The following is an 8,330-nucleotide window of genomic DNA, read 5'->3' as shown; positions in this document are numbered from 1 at the left end:
CCCTATTGACTGGGGTTAGACGGCATAGGCTAAACTAATTCTGACTGGCTAATTTAAAGAGAGTGATGGGGTGAGTGATTTGGCAGGAAAAATGGTTATGACAGAGCAGGTAATCGGAATGAGTCAGGGTGGAGTAGGAAATCGGAATGAGTCAGGGTGGACAATGAATCAGGGTGGAGTAGGTAATTGGAATGAGTTAGGGTGGAGTAGGTAAATGGAAAAGATTGCTTTATGTGGAAGTAAAGTTTAAAAGTAGAAGGCAGAGAATTGAACATATTGACATATTAATTCTTTGAAGAGAAATGTATAACTCGTATTTAACAACTTCCTCCTCTTGCATTTTTCCTTACAGCTTTCTCTTCAAACTCCTTTAACATGTCTTTGCTTGGTTGCTCTGCTTGATTTTCCAAAAGAAGGAGCTTCCCTGGTTAAGGTGGAGAATAGTTAAGGGAGGTCTTAGTAAGTGCTGTTTCTATGAGCCTATGCACCAACCCACAGATGCATGATATAACACAGCACCCAGCAAGAATAAGTACACCTATTATGGCTACAAGGGAGTTAAGAATGGAGGCTATTATTCCTTTCCATTTACCGAACCACTTTTCTATCCATCCTGTAAAGTGGTCATTTACCCCTGAGTCGCTGGCTAACTCATTGGATAGAGCAGTCAGACCTTGCAATGCCTTTGTTTTACTTCCATTAGGGGCCGTGTTGTTTGGGATGAAGGTGCAACATTGAGTTTTAATCATGACGCAAACTCTTCCTCTTTCTGCTAATATCATGTCTAAGGCTATCCTATTTTCCCAAGCCGTCTGGCTAGTAGCCTCTAATTGCTCAGCTATTCCTTTAATAGCATCTCTAGTGTAGTTAATAAATCGCTGTTGGTTGTAATAATGTAGTTTATCCAATCTACATTTTTATTAACTGTCACCCACCAAAATATTGACTCAAATCCTGCAGCTATTTGATTTTGGACTTTAAGTTGATCTTGTATTCCCCGTGGGACTCCAATTGGGTCTAAATAAGACGTGAGAGTCGAAAGACCCATAAGGGGTTTCTCTTGCTTTATGATGTCTTATTTTTCCTTCCTCTGGTTGATGAAATGCCAGGGTGAAAGGGATAGCCAACTGGACTAAAGCACAAGTACCACTCCAGTTATTCGGCAGTGTCCAGTAAAGGTCCACTACAATACCATCACACATCCTCTGGGGGATTAACAAGGGCTGGCTGACTGATAAGCTCTTGAAAATTCTTGGCCGCGCGCGGTGACTCATGCCTGTAATCCCAGCACTTTGGGAGGCTGAGGCGGGCGGATCACGAGGTGAGGAGACCGAGACCATCCTGGCTAACACGGTGAAACCCCGTCTCTACTAAAATTACAAAAAAAAAAGTTAGCCGGGCGAGGTGGCGGGCGCCTGTAGTCCCAGCTACTTGGGAGGCTGAGACAGGAGAATGGCGTAAACCCAGGAGGCGGAGCTTGCAGTGAGCCGAGATTGTGCCACTGCACTCCAGCCTGGGCGACAGTGTAAGACTCCGTCTCAAAAAAAAAGAAAAGAAATTTCTTAAGCTGGAGCCTGCCGGTCCTGCGGCAACAGCGTGGCCACGGTGCAGTAGCAGCAGCAGCAGCAGCAGCAGCAGCGGCTGGCAGCCACGCAGGTGTTTATGTCAGGTGGCTGGGTCTCCGGGCGGCATGGCGGACTACCTGATCAGCCGCAGCACCTGCTACATGCCCAAGGACCGGCTCACCGCGCAGCAGCCCTTCGCTAGCACCCACAGCCTCACCTGCAACGACTTCCTGATTCTCCCAGGACTCATAGACTTCATAACTGATAAGGTGGACCTGAGCTCAGCCCTGACCTGGAAGATCACGCTGAAGATGCCACTCATCTCCTCCCCCCATGGACACTGTGACAGAGGCTGACATGGCCATCGCGATGGCTCTGATGGGAGGTATCGGTTTCATTCACCAAAACTGCACCCCGGAGTTCCAGGCCAAGGAGGTGCGGAAGGCCAAAAGGTTTGAACAGGGCTTCATCATGGACCCCGTGGCGCTGAGCCCCTCGCACACTGTGGGTGATGTGCTAGAGGCCAAGGTGTGGCATGGCTTCTCTGGCATCCCCATCACTGAGACGGGCACCATGGGCAGCAAGCTGGTGGGCATCGTCACCTTCCGAGACATCGACGTTCTTGCAGAGAAGGACCACACCACCCTCCCCAGTGAGGAGATGACACCAAGGACTGAGCTGGTGGTGGCTCCAGCAGGTGTGATGTTGAAAGAGGCAAATGAGATCCTGCAGTGTAGCAGGAAAGGGAAGCTGCCTGTCGTCAGTGATCGCGATGAGCTGGTGGCCATCATCACCCGCAAAAACCTGAAGAAGAACCGAGACTACCCTGCGGCCTCCAAGGAGTCCCATGAGCAGCCGCGATGCGGGGCAGCTGTGGGCACCCGTGAGGATGACAAATACCGCCTGGACCTGCTCACCCAGGTGGGCGTCAACGCCACAGTCTTGGACTCTTCCCAAGGGAGCTCAGTGTATCAGATCACCATGGTGCTAACAGAAGTACCCCCACCTCCAGGTGACTGGGGGAAACATGGTGACAGCGGCCCAGGCCAAGAACCTGATTGACACTGGTATGGAAGGGCTTGGCGTGGGCATGGGCTGCAGCTCCATCTGCATCACCCAGGGTGTGATGGCCTGCGGTCAGCCCCAGGGCACTGCTGTGTACAAGTAGGCCGAGTATGACTGGCGCTTTGGTGTGCCTATAATAGCCGATGGCAGCATCCAGACTGTGGGGCACATGGTCAAGGCCCTGGCCCATGAAGCCTCCACAGTGATGATGGGCTCCCTGCTGGCTGCCACCACGGAGGTCCCCAGTGAGTACTTCTTCTCAGATGGGGTGTGGCTCAAGAAGTACCAGGGCATGGACTCACTGGATGCCATGGAGAAGAGCAGCAGCAGCCAGAAACAATACTTCATCGAGGGGGATAAGGTGAAGATTGCGCAGGATATCTCCAGCTCCATCCAGGACAAAGGGTCCATTCAGACGTTCGCGCCCTACCTCATAGCGGGCATCCAGCATGGCTGCCAGGATACTGGGGCCCGCAGCTGTCTGTCCTTTGGTCCATGATGTACTCAGGAGAGCTTAAGTTTGAGAAGCGGACCATGTTGGCCCAGATTGAGGGTGGCGTACAAGGCCTGTGCTCTTACCAGAAGTGGCTGTACTGAGGACAGCGGTGGAGGCCGAGATGCTGGAGGGGATGTACCCCAGCGTCCACCTTCGGGCACAGTCTCCCTCCATAACTGAGTGGTCCACAGATTTGCACTCTGGGCTCCCCAGCTCCTTTCTAGGGAGAGAGGAGGGGAGGTCCAGAAGGGTCTGTGGCCCCTCACTGGGCATCCCCTGCAGAGTCAGGACTGCTCTCTGGTCCAGGCTGCCCTGGGAGACCGACCAAGCCCAGTCAGCTGGGTTCTTAGGCCCTGTGCCTGCCTCAGGTCTTTCTTGCTGCAGCCTGCTTCAGCCTGGCCCCCACCCCAGGGGCAGGCAGCCCCTCCTGGCTTCTCCTGTAGGGCACCTCCCTGCCCCCAGCCCTCTAGGAAATGGTGCTCTCCTGGCCCTGCCTCTGGCCCTTCCTGGGCTGCTGCCCCCTCATGTGGCACTTCTGAGCTCCTGACCTAGGCCAAGGGGAAGTCTCTGCCCCCTTCCCCGGCGCTGGGCTGCCCTCAGGTCCTGCTCCTCAGGCCACTTCCCTGTCCTTGTCCCTGGGGAGGAGGCTGCCCTGGTCATGACCACCTGCCTGTCATTCCTGACTCACCACCATCCCCAGGTGTACTGTTCCTGCCCTCTCCTCAGCTGCAGTTGAAGGCTTTAACTTTGCACACTTTGGGATCACAGTTGCATCATTGACTATTAAATGATTGGAATAAATCAAGCAGGTATCAAGAAAGAAAGAAAGAAAGAGAAGGAAGGAAGGAAGGAAGGAAGGAAGGAAGGAAGGAAGGAAGGAAGGAAAGAAAGAAAGAGAGGGAAAGAAAAGAAAAGAAAAGAAAAGAAAAGAAAAGAAAAGAAAATTCTTAAGCTCACTGTGTCCCTTCAGGTCTCCAAGGAACGCTGTTTCCTCCCTGTCATGGGAGACATGAAGTGAACTTAGTGTTGGGAAACGGAAGCTGGATGGCCTTCAGTGGCTGACCTGCAGGGTATCAGACTTTGGGATATAGCAGAGAGAGAGCTTGGCACGACTTGTTACCCCAGGCTGTAGAATCCTGGAAAAGAACTACCATGCAACCCATGCCTGGTAGACTGGAGGACAAACCTAGTGGAAAGGGAACAATCTGGGCCTCTGGCCTGCCATGCGCACAAGCATAACAATTGCTTTTGTTTAACGTGCAGATGGAATATTTGATCCATTCCAACCAGGCATGTACATCTTAGTATCCTGTCTCAACTGCCAAAGTTTGTTTTAAGTCTTTAACTTCTACCATCGCTATCTTGGCCTTGTTGTTAGATGGAGGAGGAGCAATGGTTCCGTTGTGACAGGTTTTGGAAAAAGGCTTAGAGGAAGGTGCAGGTGGTGGGGGATCAAAGAAATGCATTTCAAAGAATCCAATAGGGTCTGTCCCTGAAACCTCAGCCTCCATACCATAAAACTGGCTTAAAGAAGAGAATCGGTTTAGAAAAGGGGAAGAACTTTGGGGGCTCAAGATAATAACCTGTATAGGATTGCACTGGTTTAGTTGACAGTTGCAGGGGGCTGTCCCTTTAGTAAAATGAATGTATGGTTTTAGGAAACTACAAAAACTGGTTGGGACAGTCCATCCTTGTTCTTTGGTGGTCAACAGAATGTTGGACCAACTATGGCACAAAAGCTGTACATGAAGGGGGGAAGATAAAGACCTGGTTGCCACTAGGGTCTTTATCGAAATCTCCCCAGATTAAATGGTCCCAATTCACTAATGCCCAGTCTGAGGAGAGCCAGGAGGCACAGAGGTACTCTTTTAAAGTAGAGGGCTGTCTTTGACTTAACAAGTCCCCACAGGGACTTGGCAAGCAGCAAAATGCAAGCACCAAATGCAATAGTTCAAGGCAAAATCGACTTGGTTATGTTAATAACTAGATGGTCAGCAATAGAGCAAGGAAAGAAGAAAGAGTATTAGAATAGATGAAAAAGAGTTAAATTTTTCTTAGCTTTAGTTTGGTAGGGTTTTCCCCTGGGACTATGGCCCACAACTCTGGAGGGGGTGGCGCTTTCTTGACTCGGGTGTGGTGAGTCCACCCTCTCTGCTGTGCGGATGGTGGTTTCAGTAGTTAGGAGCACTAAGTAAGGACCTTCCCAGGCTGGCTCAAGCTTTTACTTTTTCCAGCTCTTAATGAGGACATGCTCCCCAGGCTGATGTTGATGCACCAGGAACTCCAAGGGCAGCGCCTATGCTAATAGACCTTTAGTTTTAAGATAAGAGAAAACAGAAGTAGACCAAGTATATAATTTTTAAGGAATTGATCTTTTGTTTCAAAGGTAGGAATATCAGCAGTGGAGTGCAAATAAGGTAATCCGTAGAGCATCTCATAAGGAGAAAGACCAATATCTTTCCGTGGTGCAGTTTGAATTGTCAGCAGGGCAAAAGGAAGACACTTGGTCCATGACAATCGAGTCTCGAAAACTAATTTGGTTAAGCCTAAGACCACTTAACCAACTGGGTTGAGTGAATCAGTAGAAGAGTCTGATTCATCCCTTCTACTCTCCCTGTTGAGGAGAGTATGGTATTCCCATCTAATGTCTAATGTTTGGGATAGCTTTTTAATAATGTGCCTGGTGAAATGAGTTCCATTGTCTGAGTCAATTTTTCTATTAGTCCAAACCTGGGTACTATATTTTCTTTTCTTTTTTTTTTTTTTTTTGAGACGGAGTCTCGCTCTGTCACCCAGGCTGGAGTGCAGTGGCCGGATCTCAGCTCACTGCAAGCTCCGCCTCCCAGGTTTACGCCATTCTCCTGCCTCAGCCTCCCGAGTAGCTGGGACTCTCACCCGGCTAGTTTTTTGTATTTTTTAGTAGAGACGGGGTTTCACGGGTTAGCCAGGATGGTCTCGATCTCCTGACCTTGTGATCCGCCCGTCTCGGCCTCCCAAAGTGCTGGGATTACAGGCTTGAGCCACCGCGCCCGGCCATAATACTATATTTTCAATTAGGGCCTTAACTACATTATTGTCTGCTGCATTAGAAAAGGGGATAGCTTCGACCCAGTGAGTGAGGTGGTCTACTATCACTAGTAAATATTTTGGATGATCTAATGGAGGCATTTCTGTGTAAACAACATGGATACTTTGGAATGGCCTTAAGCCTGGATTCCTTCCCCCAAGAGGTAATCTTTTTATAGTATGTTTATTAGTTTTCTTGAATACTAAGCAACTATCTGTAACCTGTTTGGCCAGGGTATAAATTTCTATACAATCATAAACTCTGAGAACTGCTCTCTGGTCTGGCAGTATCCATTTTCCTTCTGAATTCTCTTTAGCGCCTATTTTTATTCGTGTTTCTTTTTTGGTGGAAGAGAAAATGGGGATTACAGTAGGAGGAGGGAGGCAGGGAGTTAAGTGAAAAATGCGCATTTCAGAAGATACAGCAGCCTGCTTGGCTACCTGATCTGCTAGGTTATTTCCTCGACTTTCAAAAGAAAGGCTTTTGTGGTGTCCAGAACATGGACAATACCTGTTTCTTCTGGCAACTGAAGATTATTCAATACTTAGGTAATCAGCTCTTTGTGAACAAGGTCTTGACCTTTACTATTAATGAGACCTCGTTCAGTCCAAATTTTCCCAAACATATGGGCCACTCCAAAGGCATACCTGGAATCAGTATAGATGGTTCCTTCCTGGTTCTGTAAGTACTTTAAGGCTTGGCTGAGTGCAAACAGCTCACACGTTTGAGCAGATCAACTGTTGGGCAGTTTTCCTGACTCTATTTCTACAAGAGTTTCTCCATCAATCAGTGAATACGTATTTTGTCTTTTTCCCTCAATCACCTGGGAGGAACCATCTATGAATAAGTGCCATCCAGTCCAGAAGGGGGTTTCTCTTAGGTCTGGTTAAACCTTTGTATGATAATCAATTAAATCTAAACAAATGTGTTCCCTCCTTAGATTTGGATTCCCTATTAGGAAACCTGCTGGGTTGAGTGAATTATCAGTGGTCAATGTTAAATCATCCCTTTCTAACAGAATGGTCTCATACTTTAAAATTCTTGAATCAGTAAGCCATCTCCCTGCTCTCTGATTTAAGATAGTTCTAACTTGGTAAGGCATGCTTACTGTCAATTTTCCTCCAAAGCTTAGCTTTCTGCTTTCCTCAACTAGTATTGCCATAGCCGCGATGGACTGGATGCATTGGGGCCATCCACAAGTTACTGGGTCTAAGACCTTTGATAGGCTACAGGCTGCCAGCAGCCTCTGTGTTCTTGAGTCAGCACTCCTAAAGCTACCCCACTGTCCACATTAACAAAAAGGTGGAATGGCTTTTCTAGGGAGGGTAAGGATAAAACGGGGGCAGTTATGAGCCTTTCCTTCAGCTTCTCGACTTGATCAACTTCCTCAGAAATTCACAGGAGATGGTTGGGCTTCTCCTGGGCAAGTTTTTGATATAACAGTTTACTGTGTAGTGCATATGAGTCAATCCATAAGTGGCAGTATCCGACTAACCCTAAACATTTCCTGAGTTCTTGTTTAGTTTGAGGCAAGGGTAGGGACACTACTCCCTCGATTTGTTCAGGCCCTATTCTTCACTTGCCTGCACTTATTAAGTGGCCTAAATATTTAACTTTGGGATCTACATACTAAAACTTTCTTTTTGAGACTGTAGCCCCCCAAACTGCAGATGTTTAGGAATATGTGTAGAGAAGTCAGTTACCTTCTCTATATCTTCACCAGATATAAGAATGTCATCCACGTACTGAAGAAGGCATATTTGTTCTGGGATGACAACTCTTTCTAGTACTTGTTCTAAAATTTGACCAAAAAGATTAGGGGAGTCTGTAAACCCTTGGGGCAAGACTGTCCATTGATATTGTTGTTTCTGCCCTGAGTGGGGATCCTCCTACTCAAATATATCAAATATATCTCGGTTATCTTCAGTCAGGGGACATGCCCAGAAAGCAACCTTCAAATCTATTACAGTAAACCATTGATGATTGTATGGAATCTTGCTAAGAATGGTGTAAGGATTGGGCACAATAGGGTGGATAGTCTGGACTATTTGGTTGATAGCTCGAAGGTCCTGTACTAGCCAGTATGACCCATCTGATTTCTTGACTGGCAGTATTGGGGTGTTATAAGGGGACATAC

General features: G+C 47.9%; 1 pseudogene; it reads left to right on the top strand.

The window, feature by feature from the left end:
• Positions 1 to 1,621: 1,621 nt before the first annotated feature.
• Positions 1,622 to 3,227, top strand: LOC105550532 (annotated as a pseudogene).
• Positions 3,228 to 8,330: the final 5,103 nt, after the last annotated feature.

Source organism: Mandrillus leucophaeus, unplaced genomic scaffold (assembly GCF_000951045.1).
Source record: "Mandrillus leucophaeus isolate KB7577 unplaced genomic scaffold, Mleu.le_1.0 Scaffold49, whole genome shotgun sequence".
Taxonomy (NCBI): domain Eukaryota; kingdom Metazoa; phylum Chordata; class Mammalia; order Primates; family Cercopithecidae; genus Mandrillus; species Mandrillus leucophaeus.
This window is presented reverse-complemented; position numbering and strand designations above follow the sequence as displayed.